Below are 27,860 nucleotides of genomic sequence, written 5' to 3' on the forward strand. Positions count from 1 at the left end.
TAAATACATGTAGGGGGTAGGACTGGGTGTTGCTCCGGAGCGTAGCCGGAAAGGACATCCGGCCCGGAGAGCGAGACGACGAGGTGTTGCTCACCAGAGTGCTCTCCGTCACTGATGAGCTAATCTTTTGGCGGGGCCCGGGGGTCGCAGCATAATGGCCCGCGAGTCCACACTACAGGCAGAGTCTTAGTTGCATCCATCCGGAGGTTGGGGGGCAGACGAGCTGGCAGTACTCCAAGATGGGGAGGCAGGGATGCGCGTGGGCGCAGGGACACTAAATTGGAAACTTTACGTAGCTCCGTTGAAGAAATAGGAAAGCAACTTAAAACTGCCGAGTGGCTAGTCCACAACGCAGTGGCCCACTGGGCCGCTTTACCTCTTAATAAATTATCGCAGAAAGCTATCTTAGCCTTGTCGGTGGAGTAACTAGCGGGCTGAAGATCAAAAACTAACGTAGAATTTAACAAAAATGTACTGCATGAACCTGGTTCATGTCCCTGTCTCTCGCCCGAAGTTGGCTGGGATGGACTCAACCCCCCCCCGCGACCCTAAGCGGTTTGACAATGGATGGATGGATGGATGAACCTGGTTCACCAGCGTAAGGTTCCGGAGTGGAAACCCAGGGTTCCTTTGTAGAAACTGAGGGTAAGGTGACAGGTGGGTTACTCACCGGTGGGGATGTACTGGAGCTGGGAGCCGACAACTGAGCGAGTGCAGAAGTTATCCGCTGCACGCTCTGGGAAAGGTAGTGCAAGGTTTCCATAACTCCACTCACCAGCTGATCGTGTTTACCAATCAGGATTCTATGTGAGCTGAGGGCGTCCTGGAGGGCGTCTGGGTTCGCTGGATCCATCTTTTCGGGTCGGATCATTTGGTTAGGGTTGATGAGGACCGGATCCAAAAGCAGAACAGGGGACAGAGTCTTGTGGTCAACAAACGAAAATCATAATCACCACACAACTGTCCTCATTGCTTTACCTGCGTGCGCTTTACAAAACCTTTAGCAGTTGGGATGGACTTAGTACTTAACAAAAAACAATATACCGCAAACCTGAGGAGCTACTTGGGTAAACCAATCAAGTCAACTCCAGTGATGAACAGGGAACATATTGCCAAGCCAACTTGTTTTGTTATTTATTTCAAATAGAACCTCAAATCAAGGAGTAAAGGTTAAATAAATGAAACAAATAGGAAGTGTGTTCTGCAACACAAAGCAACAAGATAACGTGAATGTAGAATGCAAAAAGTGTACGTAGTGAGGATATAAAGAAAGGAGAGTGAAAGAAATGCAAAGAATAGCGGAGACTATTGGCATCTAGGTCATCCCATCCTGGAGATTTATTATTGGAAAGGCCGCTTGTTACAGGCTTCTGTGCTTCCTGCTTTACAGAGCAAATAAAAGGCAGACATAATTAAGACTACCAAAGGTATAAATCTTGTATGTGAATGGCCCATTGCACATATCGACCGCACAAGTAATTTACATGGCCCTTTGAGAATTTGCCTCAGAGACTTCTCTGACTGTCACGAAGGCAGTGAGAGCGAGTTGAGTTAAAGAAGAAAAAAATTAAAATTATCCGACATTAAATACATTTCATTTCAAAGTTTCTTTTCAGTGATTCAACTCAATGAAGCCGGGGACATTTTAATTAGTTTGGTGCAAGGTTACAAGACGTGTAAAAACAGATCATAAATACCCGTTTGCCCTGATGAAAACTACTTTCAAATGCATGAATGTGAAAGTAAATATGTGTGTGTCATTTGAAGTTTGCCTGTTAAAGTTACACATCTGAGGTCAGGGATTATAAACAAAGTATTATGCAGTTGTTTTAATCATTCAATTGATATATTTAGTGCTTTATCTTTCTGGTGTACTTTTGGTTTTGTGCCTTGGCTTACATACCCATTACTGTTTCTTTTTTTAAAGCCAACCATTAACATGAATTACTATGATGTATTCTGCTGAAAGTCACCAGTTAACTCATCAATCATTCGTGATCCTGTCGGAGTTCTGTACACCTTGAGGCCGCTGTTGGAATATCAATTTTGACAACCGCGCAATGCAAAAAGCAGATATTTCATTGTCGCCGATGATTGTTGGCATTAATTCTGTGTTTAAGGGTGCTAGCTAGTCTGCGTGGGTCGGGGCACTTGTGTTGCCAACATCGGCCACCGTAAATTTTTGATGACGTTGGCTGCAAAAGCAGAACCTCTTTCGAAAATGACATTGTCCTTGTTTATTTTCTCGCTTGATATATGTTCCACAAAAGATTGACGACATACAAAATGACACAAAAAGCGCGAGTAATTCCAAACTCCCTTTATCAGAGTCTGACGGGACATCTGCAAGGAATTCCAACATTTTCTCCCAGATCCAAGGCTCATATAGCATTCCCTTCATTTCCCTATTGCAAGAATCCGCCTCCAGTGGCACTAATAAGCAGCATGGAAGACCATGCCACGCTTCAGAAAAGAAACTACATCTTAACCCACTCTAAAGGTGTTAACACACTCTTTTGAACATAGTCGTAATTGGGCGGAGGAGGGGTTGCAGTGAGTGTGCAGTCCATCGTTTGAAATCCTCCCCTTCCGATTTGAGGAGGTGTAAAGAGGAGAAAAGAGAGGTCTAATTGATCCCCCAGTGGTGTGTGTAGCTCGGCATGTCTCTCAGTAGAGAAGGAGGAGGGGTGTCATGCAGGGCAGGCCTGCAATTGTAATCAAGAGCCGCTACACACTGAAAAGATTCACAATTTTCAAACAAATATTTTTATTGGGTATTGGGTTTATAAGATGCTTCATTCTCATGCTTTATCCTATATTCCAGCAAATGCTCCAGAAAATGCGTTAATAATGTAGTGTATTAACTGTAAAGTATAACCAAAATCCAGTGGCTGCAAGTGAAAAATATTAGGGCAGTGAAATCTATTTCAGCAAACATCCCAGGTTCATTTAATACCAAACAATTAAGGTATCAAAAACACATTTCAACCTTGCAGTTAAATATTTAATATTTATTCCAAAATGAAAATATTTTTGTCACCCTCACAGACAATTCAGTATAGTGTGTGTGTGCGTGTATATATATATAAAGTGAGTGTGTTGTAATATGTACGTCTCGTCTGCTCCAATGGCCTTCACCGATGTGCTGTAACACACACACACTCTTTCTCTTTCTCTTTCTGTTTGCGCCTCTCTTTCCCACACACCCACTCGCTGAAGAATACAACACTATTCAGCACCAGGTAGAGTTGATAAATTAATCATCTGATGAATAAAGCCCCACATTACCTCACCATTTGTCTCAATACTTTGCTATTTTTCTATTCTCTATAGAACTCGGCTCTAATCATCCGCTTAACTCCCCCACGGAGCGGAATAAAAAGTCACGTTTTTTTCTCTCTCTATCGAAGTCAAAATCAAACGAACGAAGAAAGACTTTGCTCCGGTGGGGATTGCAGCCACGTGAGATCTCATCATGTGAAATAGGTGTTCATCTGGTCTGGTCTCAGCGGTTCCGGTGAAAAATCCCATTATGGGGTGAAACAGAAATAACCAAAGCACCTCTTTCCTGAGCCACTCTGCTCTTTGTTTCCACTTACACCTTCTCATTATTCTCTGCCTCATTCGCTCATCCACTTGTCAGAACTTTTTCAGGTGGCTGCATCCTATCTTAACTCCTCTTTCATGGCCAAATCGCCATTGATATTCTTATCACAGGTTTGATATCTAATCCTTTTGAAATACCCCGTTCTTTATCTTCTTTTCTGGCATTTACTCTACTTCTGTCCTGCTCCTCTGGGCCCTCTCTCACCTCATCATTACTCTCAATCATTTCTTTACTTCTCCCTTTTTCTTCATCTCCACCTTCATTCCGTCTTATGTTTCTTCTCACATCAAGACATCAAGGCCAAAACATAAATCCTTTCGTCTGAAATATTTCAATAACTAGCTAACTAAACCTTGTCCATGTTATTTTTGATTGGATCATCAATGCCAAAACCTCTGCAGAGTTTTCACAAATTACCCACTTAAGAAAATATTTTTCTTGAGTTTATTCTATATGATCGGAAGTCATTGCTGTCAGTGATCAACACCCGTTGGTCGTGACATAAACACACAACGTCCTTTGGTTAAATGGTTAAATGACTACTTGCAATTATGGTTTTGTATCTTCCACAACGTCCTTCACTCTTTTGTGTCATTTTCCAACAAGCTGTGAACAAACAGTGTACTTGTACAGTTACAAATGCCACAATTGTTACTCTCCATTGCTGTCCGATGTACCTGCACAAGAGGGGGTCAAGTGCTGTGTGTAGGTGTGTGTGTGTGTATGTGTCCTGCGTGGGTGCGTTTTATGCGCATGTGCTGTTCAGTGCATAGCAGCACCTTATTACACAATCAGATTATGCCCGTGTTTATCAGTGGCATGATTTATCGATGTGGCCGAATGGACCCAGAGAGCACTATGGATTCATTTGGGTACTTGACAATTTTTTATGTACAGGCTGTAAATTGTGGTCCTTCTACAAAATGGAATTGTATTATTGAAAAGGATGCTTCCACTCTAAGCATCTGTAATAGATGTGGTGCGTGAGATGTGTGTGTCCAAGAGCCTTTTTGTTTGTTGCTGAGGGTGTGTGTGTGAGTGTGTGTGTGAGAGAGAGAGAGAGGAATGATAGCAGCGTGGGTGGAGCGCATACATTTTTAAATTGAAAACATGACACAGGCGCGGTGATGATTTAGTAGAGGGCAGGAAAGGGGTTTTAACAGTGAATGCTGCCTTTTGAGCACTAGAGGGGAGAGACAGGGAGAGGGCCACCGTGGGATTCAGCACTACCGAATATAACTGCCACTGCGAGAGAGGTACTGAAAACAAACAGTTCGCTGCATGCCAAGGCTTCTCATACAATTTTGAACTCTTTTATTTGGTCCTTTATTAAATGAACAGCAGCCCTTGATTGTTAAAATATAATCAACTAATGTTTAAAATATTTAACAAGGTAGTTAATCAAGTGAAAAGTAGGGTCTAATTTGAAGGAATGCGTTTCAGAAGCGTGAGATTTTACACAATTTATCAACTTAAATTAAATATGCTATATCCAACGTGCATCCTGAATTTGTTCTGTGAGTGAGAACAGGGTAACAAGTTAGTTAGTGCTCTCAATCACATGTCCTGTTAAGTCTCTTTATACAGAGGGCACAAAGGCTAATTAGCCTCCTATAGAGGTATATCCACAGCTAATCTGCATATCATAACATCCCCCTTAGAGCTCTCTCGCCTCACATAACAGACTTCTAAATAAGGAGACGGGACATCTGATGGTTGACAACAGCGAGAGAGAGAGAGATTTTGCTAAACACTCGACATGGATCATCTGTACATTTGTATATCTAACTATCCTGGTTACTACATTTAAATCCTGAAATCTCTTCGCCTCCGATCACTGTCTATCTGAGCAGATGCTTCTCTACCATCTTGTCACATGAATTAATTGATGTGGTGTTGATGATGTTTTTCTCAGCAGATGCAGTTTGGCTTGTTAGGGCAAAATAAATAATAGAAGCTGACAAACTTCTGCTTGCATCAAGACGGGACCTTCAAGCATAAAATTGCAGCACACTTCAACTAGATTTTCCATCAGCAAGTGTGTGAAATATGTCATAATTATACTATTAAACATTTGTAAATTCAATAATGAGCCAACCTGTTCTGCCCGAGCTACCCCCTTAAAGATTCTGAGCATGCAGGCCTCCAAAGTAAAGTAATGATCTCGCCAGAGACTGGCACACTATAAAATCTACGAAAACCTTGACAAAGTGTGTGTGTGTGAGTCAAGGCTTGAATGTGATTGAAAGCAAGAGCTGGAGCCTTTTTGTGTTTCAGTACGTGTTTGTGTGTGTGTGTGTGTGTGTGTGTGTGTTAGTGGGTGCATGTGTGTACTTATGCATGTGTGTGTTTTGCCTTTGTTTAGGGTAATTAAAAGGCAATACTCAGCAGAATCATCTCTGTACTCTCGGCCTCAATTAGTAGTCATCTATTAAAAGACACACATTTCCATTCTTTAAGCTGCCCCGTAATCATGATGGATTTCCTTCTCATTTTTCTCCGTTTAGCCCTCACTTTATTCGTGTCCCCTTCATCTCTTTTCTATAGTGGAAACATAACTAGCTGAGTCATTTTTAATCAGCCATTATCATGGATTTGGATCAAATCATTTTTTAGCCTACTATAGCAGCTTGATTGAAGACTGTTTTCTTTATTTATCAGTTTAACTTATTAGGGCTCATTTGCTTCTATAATGAGGCTCATGTCATGTCTTTACTACATAAGCAAAATAATATTTAGCTTGAGAGGAGCTTTTGTGAGTCAAAGTTAATTTATACAACGAGCTTCGATTCTCCTCGATAGATCCTTTTGGAATAACTATAAAAACCTAGTAACGGAGCTACACTGCTCTTGTTTCCCATTTCTGATGCAGTTATTATGTTTGCGTTATTTATTCTATCAGTGCCATTGTTTAGGCACACACACACAGATACACACAGGCACTGATTTGAGGTACACAGGAATGTAAGAGATGATGGAGTGACGCGTTTTCTCTGAAAATGTATATTTGCTGTAAGGAAACTCATCATAGTCACAGCGAGCCACATCCACGCACACACACACACACAGTAACACAAACAGGCTAATACTTGACAATTTTCAGTCGAGCTTGCAATTTAAGATTGATAGTGTAGACAGAGCAGCATATGTTTTGTCATCTCTCTCTCCTTCCTATGGTTCACTCTCTTATTCTCACTCTGTTTTAGTGCGTCTATCTGAATCAGTCATCAATCTCTCCGCTCCTCCTCAGTTCTTGCTCGTCCTACCTCCCACTTGCGCGTCCAACTCTCTTTCTATATATTGCAGGCAATCTTTATTCCACGTGAATCCACTTAGCACAGTGGAGACTAAACAAATGTGTGTGTCGGAGCCAGATGGCGTGATCCCAATGCTGTAGAGAGGGACAAGGAGAGGGGATGTAAATTACTTTGGGATACCGAGGAGGGGATGGAGACAGAAAAAGACCATCAGAAAAGGTTGGAATACTGCTGTGGTCAGTCAAAAAAAGAAGGAACGTCAAAGTCAGTATAATGCGTGACATCAAGGAGATTGAAGCGGTTTAGTACACAACTCGTTTATTGCATCTGTACATTCTCATTTATGTCATGAAAATGTTGCTGAGGAGAAACTAAAAATCTTCAGGGAGTAAAGTGGCTTACATTTATCTTTGACCAACACTTTACTTAATTCTATGACACTTCAGATTAAAAGGAAAGTATCCCACGGGCACCTGCTGATATTCCATAATGCGTCCACATTCTTCTCTACCTCGATTATTGCTGCATCCATCTGTACTATTGGTCCTGGGAGATGCACTCCAGCTCCATTAGGGGGACTCAAGAAGGGAGACTTAGCTGGTGTTGGATGTATAGGACTTAAGATCCGTCTTGTGTTGTTCTTACACACGGATTTCTGTGCTATTTTTGCTCAAACATACGTTTACAGTAAACACTGGCGCAGCCTATATCATTTGTACATATACCACAAATATATATAAATTAGCTTCACGCTATTGACAACATTATTTAGACATGCATGTAGCCCCCTAAGTGAGCTTCACCGGTTTCGTGTGCATAAGTTGACAGCACAGTGGCGTAACGTAGTAACGACGGGCCCAGGTGCAAGATATTATGACGCCCCCCCCCCTAGTGAACGCAAAAAAAATATATATATATATTTTTTTTATTTTTTATTAATCAACCATACATATTTCAGAAACGATGAACTAAGTCTTGTTTGACTCTCAGCGGGAACATTTCTTAACGTATAAAAACCGTATAATAATACAGAGCACAGCCACTAGTGTTTACGATAACCCTGAGCTTAACAATGACAGACATCTCACATAATGTAGTTGTAAGTCATTTATTAACAATATTTACAAGATTATATTTGAATAGATTAGTTAAATTACGTATAAAAAAAAGAAATGATGAAAAACAACACAGAAACTTAAATGATTAAACACACACACACATTATATTTCCCGGAATGGCCCGGCACCGCTCACACTCAAAGTCCTCTTCCTCTTCTCCTGAGTGGTCTTCACACAGGTGACAGAACACACAAAGTCCTCTTCCCCTGGTGGGTTAGTTCTCCTAGATCTTCCACATGTATCTGACAGAAAAGAATATATATAAAAAGCGGAAAAACGTAAATACTTTGTCACCTATTTTGTAATATCTTTATATCTTTAATAATCATGGCGATAACGATTTTACGGTCGAATTAGTTACTTCGGGAGGCTATTGTATTGGGAAAGTAGACAGGTCAAAGAGAAATCTATCAAAAACATTATACTCACCTATTTGAATGGCATTCGACGAGCCTTGCGTTGAGCAAAATCCTCGACAATGTCCTTAATGTTCAATTCCCGGGCTCTGGTGCTTTCGATGGACAAGATAGCCATCCCATTCAGCCTCTCCTGTCCCATGCTGCTCCTCAGGTACGTCTTAATGAGGTTTAATTTCGAAAAGGATCGCTCGGCTGTTGCCACTGTCACAGGTAATGTCAGATACAATAGCAAGGCAGTGCACACCTCACCAAAGGTGGATGTCACAGATTGATGATCCATGTGGTGGAAGATTTTGCACAGACAATCATTAAGTAAGAAACAAAGGCTGAGTCAAGTATGTCTTTTCTCCGTTTATTTCCTTGCAAGGGAAAGAGGGTCACAACAGCTACGTGGTCAGTAGACTGTCAAGAACCTCCTTCCTGCCCCCAACACATCGAGGCAGTTCTTATACCTAAGTTTAGATATCGGTGGCGTCAACCGATATCTTTGACCATCTTGTTGAGTCTCTACAGCCAGGGTACTGGGACCGTCTTGTCCATGTAAGACACGTCAGTTCTTTGACCGTGTCCTTGCTCTCCCAACATGCTAAAACAAAGGTGGTCATAGACATAACAAACACTTTGTTCCATCTCTACAGCTATGACTGCTGGAAACATCTAATCCAAGTGGGAGACATCAGTTCTTATGTCAGGGCCTTTGTGATCTAAGCACTTCCAACTAATAAACTGGTTATACAAATTAAACATTTAAAAGGGTCACATATCATTTTCCCATTACATCCACAATCAGCATCTTTGCAATTTCGGAGACTGAAGACCTCTGAGCAATCTCTGCTCTAAAACAGGCCCTGAATGACACGAGTTGTGCAGGAAACGATATTGCTACGTCCCTGCTGTAGTGGTCAGACAGACGTTTTGCCTTCTCATAAAGCTCATCGTCGTCTGCGAGCTGAAGGGTCATGGGGTGTAGTGCCTTAAACATGTGAGAGATTGCTCTCATACTCGTGAATCTGTGGGAGAGCTGGTGGATAATTATGTCCAGATTGGCATTAAAAATGTTAACTCTGAAAAAGCTTTTAGCGTTGGACAGGCGCTCATCTTCGCAAAGCTCGTCAAAATGACGTTTGACTCTTCTCCCTCTAACCTTTTCGAAGGTGTTCTGAGCTTCCATTTGTCTGCGAGCATCTGCGCAGTTGTCTTTGCCTGGTCAAAAGCGCCCCTGTACTCAGACAAGATCAGTATGGTGTTCTACAGTAATTTCACTGCCTTCTCTATGTCTGTGTTTGTGTCTTGTAGTATTTTGGAAACAACATTCACACTCTCCAATACTTTGCTCTGCAGAACCACTAGAAAAATGAAACTGAACTTCTCCATATTTTTCTTTAATCCCGATGCTTCACCACGCTCATCCTTCTTGTCAGTGGTCAGAGCTATTTTTGTTAATGTTTTCATTATGTCCACATACCTGTACCGTAAAGCAGTAAGGGACTCATACCGAGAAGACCAACGGGTGGGACATAGTCGCTTCAGTGTTACGTCCGAGTGATCTGAGAGGGCTGTGGAGACGATGCCAGTGAACATGGCCCACCTTTTGATACTGTGGCCAAAGAACATATAAAAGCTTTCTATGGTGCCATAAAACTGTTCCATCTCTGGAATATGTTTAACTGCATCATTGAGAATTAAGTTGAGATTGTGTGCAGCACAGTGTACATATGTCGCAAGTGGCTCCTTTTCCCTTATCCTGGCCTGTACTCCCGAATAAACCCGAATCATATTGGCTGCTCTGTCATAGCCCTGCCCACGACATTTAGCAATATCAAGGCCATTTTTCGTGATGCTGCCAGTGATTTTTTTTTCCAGCTCACTTGCAGACATGTCAGCTGTCTCCTCAAACCCCAAAAAAGCCTTGATTACTTTTATATCTTTAGCGATGTCCATGTGATCCTTAACTATTGTGACATATATGTATACTTGGCTAAGCTAATCTCGCTTGGACAGATCTTGAGTCGTATCCATTATCACAGAAAAAAATGGTGCTTGATTTATTTCAGCCGTAATGTCCTGTTGAACTCGCTGTGACAAAATATATATCAGCTCATTCTGGATGGTGGGGCTGAGGTATTTAACTGACCCCTCGGGCCGTTTTATTAATTCTTGAAGCACAGGGTCATAGCTTGCCAGCAGCTCGATAATGGCAAGGAAATACCCACAGTTTTGCTGTCCCAATATGTCCCTATGCCCACGGAACGCTAGGTTACAAGTCGCCAGTGTAAGTGTCCTTCTCTTGGTTTCTTCGGAAAGAACCACTAGGTTTACAAGACCCCGTCGTTATAATGAAACGTTTTACCGTAGCATCTGAAACGTCTTCCTCAAAATGCCCCCTATCTGTGGCGTAACGCTTCGGTGGCTGTCGCTCATCGTCCTGCTCTGAATCACTGACTGGCGTCACCTCAACCTGGTCCTCGCCTCTGTCATTTTCAATACACATTTCTACTTGGGTCGGGCCACTTGGGGTGCTGACTACACCTGAGCTGCCTGGTTCTGACTCTGTCTCTGACTGGTTAGGCCTGCAACCAAGAATATGGATTTGTTTTACATTGGAATAAATGGGAAAACACTTTGTTACATTTGGCTCCCCTCCCCCTCCTAGGAATAGCCTCCCTAGCACCCTGCTAGGCCATTGGCTAGCTTAACATAATAATTTGCTATCCACCTAGTAGTGACCACTATTTACCCAACTTGTATCCTAGTTATCCTGCCCGACCATAATGTATGTAGGCTATAGCTTGGCTTGAAATGTATATCTATCACAATAGCCGTAGGTTACCTGTCTGAGGCCAGAGATACTGATGCCAGCTGATCTGCTGCACTGCTGCTAGCAGGGGGGTCGTCCGTGGCGGACTTCGTGGGCTGGCGACTAGTTGATGGTCTAGTTAAAAAAGAATCTAATTTCGGTAGCTTTGCCGCCTTCTCATTGTGTTCTTTTTTCTCTTGCCTTTTCCTGCTTCCACTCTTATGCTTAAAAGGCATTGCTACACGCTCAGTTGTGCTGTGCTCAATGACCTGCGTTGTCGTGACCTTCGAATTGGTGTAACTATAGCGTATTTTATCGTCACATGATCAAATAGAGACTTGACATTGGACAACAACATACATATTACCCAGCAATCATCATTGCTAATCACAAAAATACCAAAGAAAATAAGAACTTATTCATTTCATTGAATAGTTTTTTGATAGTTTCTATACTTTATGTAGGATAAGCATATGATTATGTTATAAATAAAGATAAGTTTGCCTTTTTAGGTGTATAAATAACATTTGACACTATTGTTAGTTTAATAACAACGCATAGTTGTTGCAGGCCGAGGGAGGGCCCGTCGAGCGATGGTACTTGGAGGGGGGGAGCCCGCGTCGAGTGATGCGTGTAAATCTTTGGGCCCGGCTACGGGCGCAGCCGCACCTGCTGCACCCCCTATAGCTACGCCCCTGTGACAGCATATATTTGATTTGGTTTCTGATCTTTGCTGCTCTTTTATACTAGTGAAGGTCACTGGAGTTTATCTTTCATTCAATCAATGGAGGAAATGATACCGTCTGTGTTCACAGACTTACGGTCACAGTAATGTAACCGTGCAGTCATATTCTCATTTTGCATGGCAAAAGAACAGGTGCGAGGGGCGACCAAGTGGTTTGGGCACACACCACATGGGCCCAGAATGCCTTAAGCAGCGAATCCCCGCCTGGTCGGACCATTTGCTGCACCGCCATTCCGCTAACCCCCCCCCCCCCCCAAATTCCCAGTGTTTCTCCACTGTTGCTGACAAATGAAGGCATTCAATCCCCCAAAAAGAAAAGATAAAAGAATACCAGGTGCACCTACTCTAACTAGGCTGATATTGTCTTTGAAAGGAGCCAGCTGGCACAACGCTGCTGCACCCTTGTCACCACTTGTTTTTGTTTTGTTGCTTAGTCTCGCTTTTGCCAGCTAAGCGAAGACTTTCCGTCTTTCCTTTACAGTCTTTGTGATAATCTATCCCAGGTGGCTGGACTCGGGGATGAGTCTATGCAGAGGAGGAGAACAAGGAAGAGTGAACAGACTGAGGAGAGGTGAAGAAGATGGGCAGCTCAGTGCTAGTGTCCGCCGTCCTTTTGAAATCTTTGAGTTACTTCAGTGTGAGTGTGTTCTCTATTGACCTCTGCTCCTTATTGATTCAACCCCTCTTAATGTACCTCATGAGCGCGCGTGTGTGTTGGTTTCTTCCTGCAACACACAATAGCAGGTGTTTTGTGTTTGTCAGTGTAATGTGTGTGTTGGTGTCTGATAATCTCCACTAAGTGCCTCGATAGCCAAAACACCAGGGGGGAATATTCTTTTTTAGCAGGATCAACGTGCTAGAAAACTAGCTGCATTCAGGAAGAACCTCACAGTATGCGTCGAGGTGGGGTTAAAAATAAAGGGAAATATGGACAAAAGACTTAAGCAGGGTTTAAAGATACGTGCAAAGTATTGTCAAGCTGAAGGGAAGGACAAAAACAATAGCAGGACAAAAGAGGAGAGAAAGAGATCATTTCAAAGAGGTAAAAGGCTCCTGGGATCAGCAGGCATTTATCACTCTCTCTCTCTTTACTCACTACCCTTTTTTTTTCAACAAACACTTGACAAATTCACACATGAACACCCATGAACATCAATATACACCACTCCGCCCTTCATCCTCACCGCTGCATTTTTCTTTTTTTTATCTCTGGCCTTATTCTACAGCTTATGAATTTTAATAGGCCTCAATCAGAGCACCTCAGCAGTGTTTTTCTATCTCCCAAAGTAATGGACTTGAACCACCTGAGAATTCTTCAGCAGCTCTGCGTTCGTAAAGCTAAGAAAGTCAGAATGAAACGGGGAGGAGAGGAGGGATGAATGATAAGGACGGTACGGGATGAGGGTGAATAAGAAAGCGAAAGGGGGGGTCGGTGTGGAAGTGGAGTGCGCCTGCCGGGTGATCGGCGATTGCAGGTGGGGTGAGTGAGAGAGAGACAAATTGAGGGAGGGGGAGAGTGGCCTTTCCTCCTGGATGTCAACGTGCATGTTTAGCAATGCATGCAATTCTACACATAAACACATATGCATGCATAAACACAAACTCGCACAACCTAAATGAGAGTCTGATTGTTTCTCGGTTGCCTTGCTCCTACCCCCCCACCTCCTAACCACCCCCTCCTCCCACCATCATCCCCCTTTAATTACAATCTTCACTGACAAATGGGCCTGCTTGGTAATGCAAAGCCAGGCGCGCACACACACACACACACACACACACACACACAGTTAAAGAGAAGAAGAGAGAGATGCACTGCTTTTGCTGATTAGGTGTGTCACTGTTCTTTTTTTGGTCTCACACCTTGAATTTAGACTCACAACTGCACACGCCTACACTTTATTTTCGCAGCAGATCTTAACAAAACTACTCTGCCTTTTATACTGTTGTAAACTCTCCCAATTGTACCATCCTCACCATGAAGCGTAGCCAATTGACAAAATCAATGGAGCCCAGAAATTAGTATTATTCTTTCAATGGTTCATTCTCTCTTTTGCCGTCCCTTTCCGTCCCTTTCCTTTGCTGGTGCTTGATTGAGACAGTGATTACCGGAGAAAGAAAGGTTCTTAGAACATTAATGGAAGACGTTGTGTGTCTCCTGTCTTTGTGAAAAGACCTGCATAAAGCTGTTGCACCTCTGCACATCTCCTGACTACCTTATCTCCTCGACCCTCTTGTTTTGACTCAAACATAGCTACAATATTATGCACATCACGGCACAATGAGCCATTGCCACAATGAGGTACACTGCAAGGGCTCCCAGGAAAGACAATCCGCACATTACATGCGCCAAGGTTGACAGCCAGAAAACAATGCTGCGTCGGGTCTCGCCACAATCACGGCACTTCTGACGATCTTGGGCTAAAAGACAGGAGAGCAGCACAAAGCATAAACACAGTCATAAACCAACTCTATTCACAGGCCACAGTTCTATCAACTGTTAAACCCATTCCCATTTTGACTAAGCAACAATGGAGCGCAACAGAGAGAGACTGAGGGATGGTACTGATATCGAGCGCTGCTGAATGGTCGACTGACTGGCATTCACTGTCACAGCGCATAGATGGTTTAATTGTGGATTGGTGTGAGGGAAAAAAGGAGGGCGAGAGTGTGTATTTCTTTGGGTGTGTTTGTGTCTGTGCGTGTGTGTGTGTGTGTGTGTGTGCATATGTGAACAAGAGGACCCGGGGAGGTGACAGCCGTTATCTCAGGCCTGCAGACAGACACTTAGCCCTCCTCCAAACCTCAACCACTCGTCCCTACGGCATGTTCAGAAATGTCAGGAGCTGGCGCTGTCAGAACATTGTGTGTGTGTGTGTGCTGCGCTGGGGTAGACTGCTTCTACTGTGCCCATTTGAGCCAATGTGTCCATGACAATTATGGCTCATATTCGTCTGCTGCTCTGTTAATATATATGACTATAGTTATTAATTTTCTTAATATTAAAACCAAAACATTTAGCGGTAGTTTGACAAGCCTCCGTAGGGCTCTCATGCAAAAGAAACGGGCCTTCATGAAATGACTCATACTTGTAGTATCAAATGTGCAATTGAAGTATTCCAAAACTGAAACAGCTTAATTTGATATCTGCTTCGGTCTTCCAATAGTAATGATATGGCAGGCGTACAAAAAAATGTTAAGGGGAAACAAATGACACCCAGTGTATTTGTGGTGGTCGTGAGATGATGCTTTTTGGTGCTGGCAGCAAAGAGACGCCTTTCAGAATGAAATATTTTCATTAAAAAAAAAGTAAAAAGAAAAATATTAAGTTTTTCTTTTTTCTTTCCCGGTGGCCCAGTACCAAGTGGCCCGGTGTTTGGGGAGCACAAATCACATGTCAGACTCCAAACAATACTTCCACTTACTGCAGTAATGCCTTGCATAATGAATTTAGTCGACGCCAGAGAGTATAAGATGTTTGCACTTGACTTTGTAAAAGAATTATATATGCTCATTATATAATTTTATATGCCGTTTTGCAGCGCAAGAGATGATCCAGCTGTCCGTTTCCAACAGTATTTTACTATTATTTATTAATATTAGTATAATTGCCATACAGCGTGACGATTGCATGTTCGATTGATGCAAATTATGCCGCCAACTCAAACAGCAGTTTTAAGGAGATTTCCATTCCCTATGGATAAAATATTAACAACAACATTTTTCCATACAAACCCAACTGTTATGTTTTTAGAAATGCCGCAAACCAGACATATTGCTATAAAATTGTAATTGTGTTTCACCATGTTTATTTGTGCTTTGGTTTTTCAAACATTTGCCATCAAAAATGTTCTAAGTAGTCCTGCAATTTTCTATGAGTACTGAGAGAGTGGATGCTCTTCATAGTCTTTTGTCGTGGGTCATACAGAGTCCTCTTCAGCTATTGAATGGGACTCCATATTGCTAAAATCATAAAACTCACTGTTGATGCTGCTGAACAAGGTCAAGCAGGCAAAGAGGAAGAATGTCAACAACAGAAAGCAGGGCCTCATGGGTGTCAGTTGCAGAGAAGAGTTTTAACGGCAGACAGTGGACTCAAGTAGCTTCTATAATACACAGCGGTCAGAAATTCACCACAGCAGTTTCCTTGGCACAACATTTTTATTCGAACAACATTTTTGAACTCATTGACCAATTTGGGATTTAAATCTGAGTTGGAATTTAACCTTTACTGAGAGGAATTTAATAAAATCCTTAGGACTTAAAATGTAGTGCAATACAGAGGACACATTACTCCTTGTTGAAAGTTTTAGATTTATTGATGGATGAATGTTGTGATATAATATATTTTTTTATTCTCTTATCCCTTGATTGTAGATACATTAGAGGCACAATATGAGCAGAGATATGACATAAAAAGGTATTTGTCAATAATAATGATGACAAAAGATGATATGTAATGATTTTCACCGACAATACACGATCCCTGGTGTTGTTAAGACTCACCGTTGGCCATAGATGGACCAGCCCAACAATAGACCTCCAAATTCTTTAAATGGCCCGTTAATTCTTGCTGGCATTTCAAACCTTTTCGTTTTTGGTGCATCTTGGTGATGCAGAAGCTATTTTGTACTGTATGGCTTTATGCCCTGAAAAACATTTTCCTATTCGGGTGAACTTGTTTTGATTTGATTGCAGTTCACTTGAGGATCAGCGCAATGAGCTTATCCGGCTGCCCCTCCTTTTTCCTACAGTGCTGTTTATGAACACTACACAAAACAAAGGACAGTATTTGATCGGGTGTAATTCATATTATGTATCGCCAGTTTAAATATACTAAATACTCAAATCCTGGTGTGTATTATGTAATTTGAATGCAAACGGTGTGCCGTCCCATAGTGTGGTTTCAACTGAAACAGAGCTGATGGTAGAACATAATGAAGATGGCCCACACCCTTATACTTATACTGCATGTTGTACTTTGGGCATGTGTTTTTGGACACAATGAACCTTAAAAACAACAAACCTTTTTTTTATGTGTCTCACACACGAATCCACAAGCAGGCACACACAAACACACAAAGCTTTACCTGAGTACCTATACCTACACGGCAAAATTAGTTTAGTTAATTTTCCGGTGTTAGGCAAAAGTCTTGAAGTGCAGAGTTGAAATCGCACTGCAAAAAGTTGATTACAACTTTTACAGAGTCAATTGTAGAAAGAGCCAGAGTTAAAAATGAAAATCGGTTAAAAATGCAATGTAAGTCACTTTGGATGAACGTGTCAGCTAAATGACATGTAATGTATTTAACACTGGGCAGCTTTGTATTTGACACTTATTCCCAGTTAACCCTTTGTTGAGTGTTGATTTAACACTGACAAGATTGGGACAATATAAACACCAGATTAGAGTTAAAACTGAATCTCACAGAGTCAATTTAACTCTCTGAAATTTGCTGTGTAGTTGGTAGTGTGGTTATTTTGTGTACATGGTAAAACATTTATGGATTTAAAACCTACACACACAAATATGCACGTTCCCCTTTGCTTGCCTCCCTCACCACTTTTTTGCCCCAAACCAGCCATCTGTACCAGTGTTTGCCTCTGGCAGCCTGGCCTCGAGAGAAGTTTGTGTGTCTGTGTGTGTGTCTGTGTGTGTCTGTGTGTGTGTGTGTCTGTGTGTGTGTGTGTGTGTGCATAGGTTGTAGAAAACCAAACGAGTACAATTTAACCCAGTTGCTGCACCTTCTATAAGCACAACTGTGTTTTAAATTATGCCCCCAACTGGCTACCTAAGTGACCATCATACGTTGCTCATCTGTTAGTTACTGCTGACAACATCTTTCAGACGCATTGCGTCATGAAACGTACTTAAGCTCCAACCAACACTTAAAAATATGTAACTGACTGAGTGAGAGACAGAGTAGCAGAGTAGGAGAAGGTAAAGATGATTTGTAAAAGCAGGTGTTGAGTGCATCATTTTGAGTAAAATTGTAAAAAGTATTTTTCTCAAAACATATTTAGATTATGATCCGTATTCACAGAAATTAATTTATGTAAATGAGAAGAAATGACAATACGACAGAACCATTGAAGCAACCCCCCCTCCTCTCCCTTACTCATTAAAAAAAGTTAACATTGCTTTTTTGTGCCAATCAATGGGAACTACACATACAAACGCATATCATCTGCTAGACACATTCAAACATGCATGGACACTCCCACACACAAATCCTATGACTGAGTGTCGCTCACGGCATATGTTCCTGTGTCTGATATGCAAACAGCTCCATCCAGCTCTATCAAAAGCTGTTATTTGGAGCAAAATATATATATATATATATATATATTAATTTGCGTATCCCTCTACCCCTCCCTTTTCTCAAACACTCACACCTGCTTTTTATTAGCAGATAAACATTTGCAGGCATTTCTTACCCATCAGGGTTTGAATGTGTTTTCTTAGATTTCCTCATCTTTATACTGATGGTTTACTTCCTTATTCTCTAGAGTCTAGTGGATAAATAACCTTCTAATCTGACACAAGAACAAAACTTATTTTCCCTCCTACTTGTAAAAATTATGTAGTCAAGTGTTATCGTGAAAAAAGAATTTCTTCTCAACGGCGTTCGATAAACGTCAATTTCACAGTTATATATAATGTGGCAACACATTGTTTCAATAATGGAAACTTGGTATTCATTGTAAATATGTTTTCATATTTTTTGTGCAAGTGCACGGCAGTCTTGATTGTGCTTATCCCATTAGATTGTGTTTGCATGTGAACGTATGTTGGTGAGGGCCATGTGGCAGAGCTAAAGAGTGCATCCTCAAGCACAACGACAGAGAGAGGGTGGAGAGAAGGAGAGACACACACAGAGAGAGAGTTTCTCTGTGTGTGAAAGAACTCTTTCATCTTCACCCCACAATCCCTGGCGAGGCCTTCCGTGCCAATCCATTTCCTGGAGTTGGCTTCAGTCTCACCCAAATGGGACGACACACACACACATATATTCACACAAACTTGGCTGGCTTCTCCCCACTGTGAAAAGCTCTGCAATCTTGCCTCTACTCACGGACAGACGCACGCGCTCGGACCCGTTGGGATGACAGCGAGGAAATGGCAAGCAGCAGGTGGGGGAGGGGGGGGGGGGGGGGGGTCCCCTCGCTCCTCTTCAGAAACTGTGGAACCCCAGAGACTTCCCCTCGCCCTATCGTAACACGTTGTGACTGCTCGTGCGTTTGTGCAATGTGTGTTGAGCTTCCTCGTTTGTGCGTTTGCAAATGAGTGTGAAAGGAAATGTGTGAAGTTTTCCCCCGTGATCCCCACCACAGTATACCTGCCGCACTCGCCTAATGCTCCGAGCGCACCTGTGTGTGATTCTGTGTAAAGTGACTCCTTTTTAAGTTTCCGGAAAGAAAAAGGAAAGAGGGATCAACAGAGCTCAGAGTGCTGAATAAACACACTGACCTAACGGCTGAAACTGCTTTAGCTGCACGTGAAGGGGTTGCATTTCTGTTTTTTGTGTCCTGTGTGTGTGTGTGTGTGTGTGTGTGTATCATCAACAAACCCACAGGCATTTAAAATAAATCTTTTGTACATTAACGTGTATGTGTTTGCGTATTTGTGTGTGATACTAACCGCAGGAGTCTGTTCATTAGCAGGCTTAGCTAGCAGAGCAATGCATGCAAAGATGACTGCTATTAATTTAGCATCTCACTTGCCTCCCTTGCTCCTGCTCCTGCTCCTTCTCTCTCTCTCTCTCTCTCTCTCGCTTGCACACGCTACACGCTACACGCACAAACACATACACACAGAGTCACACAAGTACACAAAAAATGACTGCCAATTCATTAAGTGAATGTTTGGAGCCCCAGACTGTACCAACTGGTAGAAGCTAACTAATCTGCACTGCGTCAGTGGAGACGGAACGAGCCAGAGAAACAGATAACATTCACTGAGGGGGACATTCAGTCTCTGAAAACAACTATTAACATCAACATTTGGGAAGGCCTCAACTTCAGGAAAATAAACACACACTCATGCTGGTATTTTTTAAATACTGATAAGGAAACACAGTAGTAGAAACCAAACTATGAGGCTTTTGACCATTTTCCTCAGCAAATGCTTTTGGAGAAAACACACTTGGTCATTACTGACCCTCTGTTTCTTAGTTATTGTCCTGTGCAAGCTGCTGGGGGAGGCTTTGACTGGATGCATATAAACAGGACTGAGGACGGATGCTGTGTTTGTATGGTTGGACCAACTTGTATATGGTTATCTGGATTAAAGGGCTATAGGCCTATCTGGGATTAATTTTCTTCATGAGGCATTAGAATATAAATCGCACATTTGTGCTACTTTACTACACAAAGGCCAGGTCACACCAAAATTCAGAGGTATACATTTTTGCGGGAGAATCTTTTCGTTGCTTTTGGTCAACCGCACACAAAAGTTGTCCAAAACTTGTAAACTGTGCACATTGCCATCAAGCATTTTGCACCTCCTTTTTGTAAGGATGTTATGTGGTAAAACTAACAAGTCATTTTATTGCAAACACCACGTATAGTTAAGTCTTTCCCCCCTCCTCAGGGAACACGAGTTAGAAATCACGTTTTGTCACCATGGCTGCATGCTTTTTTTTTTTTATGTTAGATCACACTGACAAAAGCAACATCACTTTTTTGGGGAATCTACCAACACTGTTGTCATGTACTCTGCTAAATTGTTGCTGCAGTTACAATTATGGGGTGTAAATACCTTGAGAACATTTGAGCACATCCAGCCTTGATCCATCGCAGCGAGGCCGTGTGTATCCATGTGTAAGTCTCCTTCACCATCCCCACAGCTGTGTTAATCACCCTCACTGCCACTCACTCCCAAGGTCTTAGTGGCCCTGGCCTGTTGGAAGCTGCAACCTACAATTCAAATAATAACAGAAAATGGTGAAGCCGTGGTCACGGCGCTCTGGTTCCAGAGTCATCACTTTGCCAATCCTACTGAAAAATCAATTAATAGGTTGAATGTATATAGAAGCTTCAAGAGCATTGGCACAGTCATCGGCAGGGCTGAATCACGACAAGGATCTACAGCAACACTAGATATGAGAAAATGAGGCAGAAGAGATGAAGCTAAGACAGCTGAGGTTGAACTGTAATTTGTTCATTTATGTTTAAAAATGGTAGTTTCCTCGAAAGACAACAAAGAATGAATAACAGCTGCAGTATTTTTCAACAGATAAAGAACAGCGACCGGATCTTCGACAAAAGCCAACTATGACAAATGTGATATACTAAAAATCTATTCATAAACACAACACCTTTTTGATCTTTCTTGGTTTAATCAATTCTCTTTCAGTAAGTAAAGGCAGATCTCTAGTCCTGTCACTTATTGTTAAGTATTTAGGTCAACAACAAAGCCATACAAGCCACCTCACAAACACAATTTCACTTTTGCAGGTGCAATGAGCAAGGTAAGGCATAAGAGAATTTTTTTTGTTTGGCGTGAATTCCACATGACGACTTACAACGCTACAAAGACAACAGCTTCCACACTTAACATCCTTACCTTCACTGAAACACGCGTATTAATAACCCGTATTTTGAAACAGTTTTTCTCTGTGTGTTTATGTACAAGAGAGAGAGAGAGACAAAGGGAGAGAGCGAGATGAGCATGTCTGCATAACGATAATAAATGGGATGGGGCTGGGAGCAAGGTAAGGGCAGTGCAGCTTTTAAGCTTTCTCAGACCATAGTGACCTTGGTAACAAAGGTTTTCTGCCCAGAGCTATTATCAATAATTGGATCTAATTATATGACGTATAAAAAGAGGAGGAAATGCAGAGAATTACAAAGACTGGATAATAGTACAGCAACAGGTCAAGTGGAAGCACTGTTCAAAGTTTTTTGAGTGTTTGTGTGGGGGCATCTGTGCATTTCTGTCACTATTAAAGCATAGCAGGTCCCACACATCTGTCCTCTCTTGAAATGAAGAACTATAACATCTAAATGTGTTCATGCTTGCTTGAATGGGTTTTAAAAAAATTCTGTATTTTAAGAAACCATATCACAGAAACTCGTGTTTAGTCCACAGTTACAAACAACATGTTTATCACATGATTTAAAAAGTCTAGTATTTAAAAATACAAATGTCACGTTTTCTTCATTATTTTGTAATTTAATGCCTGACAGTAAAGTAAAGCTGGGATCTCGCAAAACATGTTGCAATACTGAATAGCAGTAGGACGACTGTCTTTGTCTGTTCATATATAAAAGCCAATATTCAGAATAATGAGCAATGGAAGTAAAAGGAGAAAAGGGGACTGCGTGATGGGGCAAGCACAGTGAAGGTGTGCTGGATACCTCTGGAATATCAAACAGTGCCTGCATCAAAAAGCAGAAAGGGTTTGGCCTCCCGTCATTAAGCATTCTCTCTTAATGATGAAGCGCTCACTTCTTCACTGATGAGGGAAAGAGAGAGAACACCGTTCGGTTAATTGGAGTCAATTTCTGCCCGACTAAGCGTGCGTGCACGTATATTTAGGCGTGTTTGCGCATATGCGCTTGTGAATTTTTTGGGGTGTTTGTTTGTCTGTAAGAGAGTGTGGAGCGCGGAGTGGGTCTCCATTTCAGGCCGCTCCGTGCACGGAATAACTGATTCCTTCCCATTTCAGCGGCTTTAAAAAAACTCTCTTCTCGCCTGTCTACGTCGGTTGACCTGAGGGGAGAGACAGACACCGAGCTAACAAGACAAATTTAGTCGGTGAAGTAAATGAAGGGCAGACATATTGACAGACACCGAACACAATTGAATCAAATTAGTCCATGGTATTTATTTAGTCCAATTAGTTTCAGGACTAATGTCAGAAAATAAAATTTGCAGATGAATGGCTCACATCTTTTTCAGACTGAGCTAAAGGGTCAGAAACGTCAGATGTATCCTCAGTCTGACAATCGATAATTGATCCTAGTGAAGAGATCAAACACTGTCAATTCATTGATTTTTCTGCTTACCAATCACAAGGCAGTGCTCCATAAATGGTCACTTCCACAGATGGCCATCCCGGGGAGGGAGATTCAGCTTGGCATTAAGTCTTTTAACGTTACAGCATCATATCCTCGGCCCTCAAAACACACCGACCATCCTTCTTGTTCAATTGTTGTGTATCTCAGCAATGATATTAAAAACAAGAGTGTTGTTCTTGTTTTTTAACTAAAATTACATTCTATACAGAAAAAAAGAGTGCTCCAGGGTTTTGTAGCCTGGCCTGGAAGTTTGCAGTGCCGTAGTTCTCTCGACAAAAATACGGATTTTTGTAATATTGCAGCAAATAAGATTTGAAACTTAGAAGGATTTTGCCTCTGAAATAACAATAGCTGGTCCATCATTGATTCCTGAACCACAGTTGAGGCTCACCGTGGTTCACTTTAATCATCAGCAGTTGACAGGCAAGCCACAGGGGTTGTGCCATTTATGCAGCAAGAAGTCGAATGAATGCTACCCACGCAGCACTGCTATATTTGTAGCTCCAACGTTACTGACTAACTTCATGCTTGCTAATGATACGCCTCGCACAGCAGGTACCGCTAGAACCGCCGCGTTAGTGGACTGAACGGGGAGAGTTCACAGAGAGGAATAAAATGACATGGCTATACACTGTTTGTTTTTAATTATGTAAAAGAAGACTAAACCCCAAACCCTGATTTAGCAATCGTTCACAGCTCAGCTGCCCTTCTCACACTGAAACAAACACTTTTGTTTGGAAGCTGGGAATCTGTGAAACAGTGGAAAGTGATGAAAACTCAGATACAACAGGATTTACTGATATATTTTACATCTGAATGTAATTTAAGCTTTATCTCGGAAAGAAAAACGTTTTAAAGGAACTTAAGAACTTTGAGACGAGGAAACCTGAAGTGTATAAATCCAAACAAATGTTTGTACATTCATTCATTTATTCATTCATTCAATCCATGACCTTTCAGACACTACACAGTTTGACTCCCCCATTTACCGAGCCGGTAGGCCTCCCAGGTCATCATATTTAGGAATCATTGTTGTTGTTTTTGTGAAGACAATGCATCGATGTCCTGGGTTGTCCTCATGTGTTCAGTTCTGCAAACTCTGATTGTTTTTAGTCTCTCAATTTATTGTCAAATGCAGCTTATTCATGATTTCTCGCCCTGGTTTGCTTTTAGTCAAATTGTTTTTGCTCATACTTTATTTAGATATTAAATTCAAGTTTTTTTATCGTCTTTTTGTGACTGCAGAGAAACCTTGGCTAAATAATTTAAATTGTGCTGATGTTACATCCCAAAGTGAAATCATTTGCATCTGGGTAGATGGAAAGGTTTTTTCATGATGCCCTCAATTCCATAGTTTTAGGAATGTGGTAATCAGGACGTATCTTTAAAAGCTGCGGCATGAATTGTGTACGGGTTTACAAAGTATTACATTGTCTGTCATATTTTGTGGCTGTATGTCTTTGTTTTTCTCTGTAGAAACATTCTGAAAGGAAACATGGTTTTGGCAAAGATTGGCCCTGTTGTCATTTAGCTAAGTTTGCATGGCCAGAAGTGGTTTAGAAGAACAGAGAGGAAGAAATCTGATATTGGAGTAAATAATGCGAAAGCAACATTGGCCGTATTGAAGAATCAGATGGGTAATCTAGAGAATGAAGTCAGTACTGCCTCTCTTCTTCCTTTTGTCTGACCTTTGAACCCTAATCTCAAATAAAGGTCATCCTTCTACCACCTTGGAAATTTATCAAAAGTAAAACACGATTCTGAGGTATTGGTGATGCAGGTATTTTAAACATATTATATTATTGCAATTTCTTCCAAAATAGCACTTTAGAGCCTGTATGAGACACAACAGGCTTTACAAACTCACCTGTCTGTGTAGCTGTTAGATGTTCGAGGTGGCCGTTATGGGTTAAGTGGGAGGCTAGTTTCACCCAGTTAATTGCAGTTTGTCTGTCCTTGTCCTCGTGCACCAGGAGTTTCTGTAAAGCTTTTCCCATTCGTCTCGGTCACTTGTCGAAACCAAAATTGTGTTTTAGGTTAATTAATGAGAATGAGAATTAAAGACAACAGAAACCTATGCAGCGGTTCTTTCGTGCACCCGTTTAGGGTCAACGAGGACACGAGTTCCACATTTTTTTACAGTAGTGGACTGTTGAAAGGAAAACAGTTTGAGGAGATGTGCCTTTAAAAATCCCAGACTGCTTGAACGGGAAAGATTCTCAAGTCGGGATGATCAAACCCGGCATTCATGTCATGAACGTCCTCTGAATCTGTTGACAGCTAACTCAGTCTGAATATGATACTTGAATTTCAAATTAGCCCTGCAACGGAAAATTTGTACTTTAGCTCCAACAAAAGAAGTAAAAGGAATCCCAATGTTCCTGTTCGGCACATAGTTCACATACCTGTGACGTCCATAGACACGAATGCTTGTTATTTGTTTGTGGTAAGTTCATGTACATTGGTGTTGAAAATCAGACCGAATGAGGATGTTAAACAACCACAGGGAATGGTGTAGTTTGAGAGTCTCAGGTTTGTTTATTTTGAAAGTCTTCAGGACAAATCTGTCTGTGGATGCACGTCTTCCACGTCTACAACTCAGCCCTGTTAATGCCTACGAAATGCACAGAGAAAGAAACCTACGTGACATAACTGACAAACTAAATTCCAAGAAATAAACTTGTAAAAGTATGCAGGTTATTTATTTCCCAGTATGTGACTGGTAATTTAAAGACAAAATCAGTTGTGCGAGTCAACCGGTGTAAAGTAGCTAAAGGTCTGCCGTCATGGTGACTAATCAGTTTGTGACTAAATACTGGCAGAAGCATTTTTTCTCTGCTGTTATCAGTAACAGCTAGACGAGGTTATTCGTCATATAAAATATTGAATTTGTTTGGTTTTCACAGTAAAATGGAACTTGCCTTTATTCCTTTTGTTGGAGCTGATAATGTAAAATCATTTTCTAAAAAATTAAAATAATCTGAAAATGACCAAGATAATATTCATCCTGCACTTTCAGTGAGCGTTTAATTCCTACAAAACAGGTATAAAAATACGTTTCTCCTTTTCTGCCAAAGAGCATTTTTAGTTTCACCTAGGTTAGGTTCATTGGTGACTCTACATTACCCGTAGGGGTGTGGATGTGAGTGTGATGGCGGTTTTTCTGTATGTCAGCCATGTGATTGAATAGGGAGCAGTCTGGGATGCACCCCGTCCCTCACCCCATGTTAGCTGGGATTGACTGTGCCCCCCCCCCCCCGCGACCCTCTAAGGATGAGATCTCTCAAAAATGACTGACTGACTTATTTTGATGGTTTGAACACACACCTGCCCACAGATAATATATAGTTGTGGTTCCTGAAATATTTGGGGATACTAGTTACATATAAGTCTTTTTTTTTCAATTATACTTGTTTTGCTGTCAGATTTTTCTCATAATACCTTTGATTGTGTCTCAAGAGCTCACATAACCATTATGATACTTTGCTGCAAGGGGGACAGACAAAAAGTCACAGAGCATAGAGTCATAAGACCCACCTCCAGCCATCCGCGTCGCTTATTCGAGTATAATATGTTCACCAGTTAGAAATGTCACATAGAGCGTGTATATACAGGGGTGAGCTCTTGAAAGCCTTTAATCTCGGGAACTATAACTAAATAATACATTGAGAAATAAATTGCCAGCCTAGTTTTAATGAACAAAACTTGAAGTAACTTAAAAAGTAATTAGGAAGTGGAAGAAATATATTCTATTAATTAACTGAAAAATAAAAAACACACAGAAATGTAGAACTTTCTCTTCTTTTACTGAAAACGTTTATTTCTAACGAATAAGAATTATTCTAACAAAGCCCGCAAAAAGTGCAATGAAGACTGAATGTTTTCAAAAGTTTAAAACAATGATTGTTTGTACAGGGTAAAATGATTTCCAATAATATTTGGTATGGAAGTGGGAGGCAGCGGTTTTTGGATAGCTGGTACATTTTTTGCAGGTTTTACAGGTATTAGGTAAACTAATTAGCTTCCCCTTTCAGCGTGGAATGTTGTTGCGTTGCCATGGTTTTGTATTTGGGGGCTCGCATCACCGCAGTCGGGTACAGGAAGGGGTGAGTGGAGAGGTAATCTTGTGTTTGCAATCTGCAACCACACCAACAGATGCCACTAAGCCAATGGCATCAGTAGTACGAGGTGCTTGTATTTCTTTGATATCGAGCTATCAAGAACATTTCAAGCAGATTATGGGGTTGGTTACACTGGTGCTCACCGGTGCTCAAGATAATTATGTCAATACCAAGTATCAGGGCATTGTCTACCAAATGTCTCTCATGGCCAAAGTTGCACATTGAACGAGTATGTTTCTACCCTCAAAACCTCACAATGGAACTTTTAAAATCTGTACAAACAACTGGCTGTGGAGCAAAGTTGCAGATTGAGAGGGAGCAGTGTTGCCATTGATGATTCTCTGTGTACTCAGGGGGATCGCTGATATTACAGGGTTTTATACATACCAGCTCAGTGGCGCCTCTGTTGTGATGGATATTTGTTTGCAGCGGTCATTTTTTAGCCTCGCCGTTTCACTCTAAACGCAGCATATGTGTGAGTGCTCGTGTTCGTCTTGCGTGCGAGTGTGTTATAAGCTGAACGACAGTGCGCATGATGGATGTTACATGTAAAACTGAAACTGGCCCCACCTGAACAGTGTAATACATTACACTTGACGACTACAACGTGTGCTGAGATGACAGCAGAACGCACCCCAATACCAATAAATCCATATTTCCCCTTGTACTCACCTCATTTACTCTCTTTTCTTCCTGCAGAGGCATCATTGCCAAGTCAAACACGAGCCGGTTTTATCCTGCTTTGCGGACGGAGGAGAGAGGGGAAAACAAGAG

General features: G+C 41.6%; 1 long non-coding RNA gene across 1 annotated transcript; it reads right to left on the minus strand.

Moving 5' to 3' along the window:
• Positions 1-27,860, minus strand: LOC144383143 (uncharacterized). Its single transcript, XR_013450575.1, has 3 exons — positions 27,759-27,860; positions 20,702-20,859; positions 1-853 (listed from the first exon to the last, which is right to left on the minus strand). It is a non-coding gene; the product is annotated as an uncharacterized LOC144383143 (long non-coding RNA).

Source organism: Gasterosteus aculeatus, chromosome 9 (assembly GCF_964276395.1).
Source record: "Gasterosteus aculeatus chromosome 9, fGasAcu3.hap1.1, whole genome shotgun sequence".
In the NCBI taxonomy this organism is placed as follows: domain Eukaryota; kingdom Metazoa; phylum Chordata; class Actinopteri; order Perciformes; family Gasterosteidae; genus Gasterosteus; species Gasterosteus aculeatus.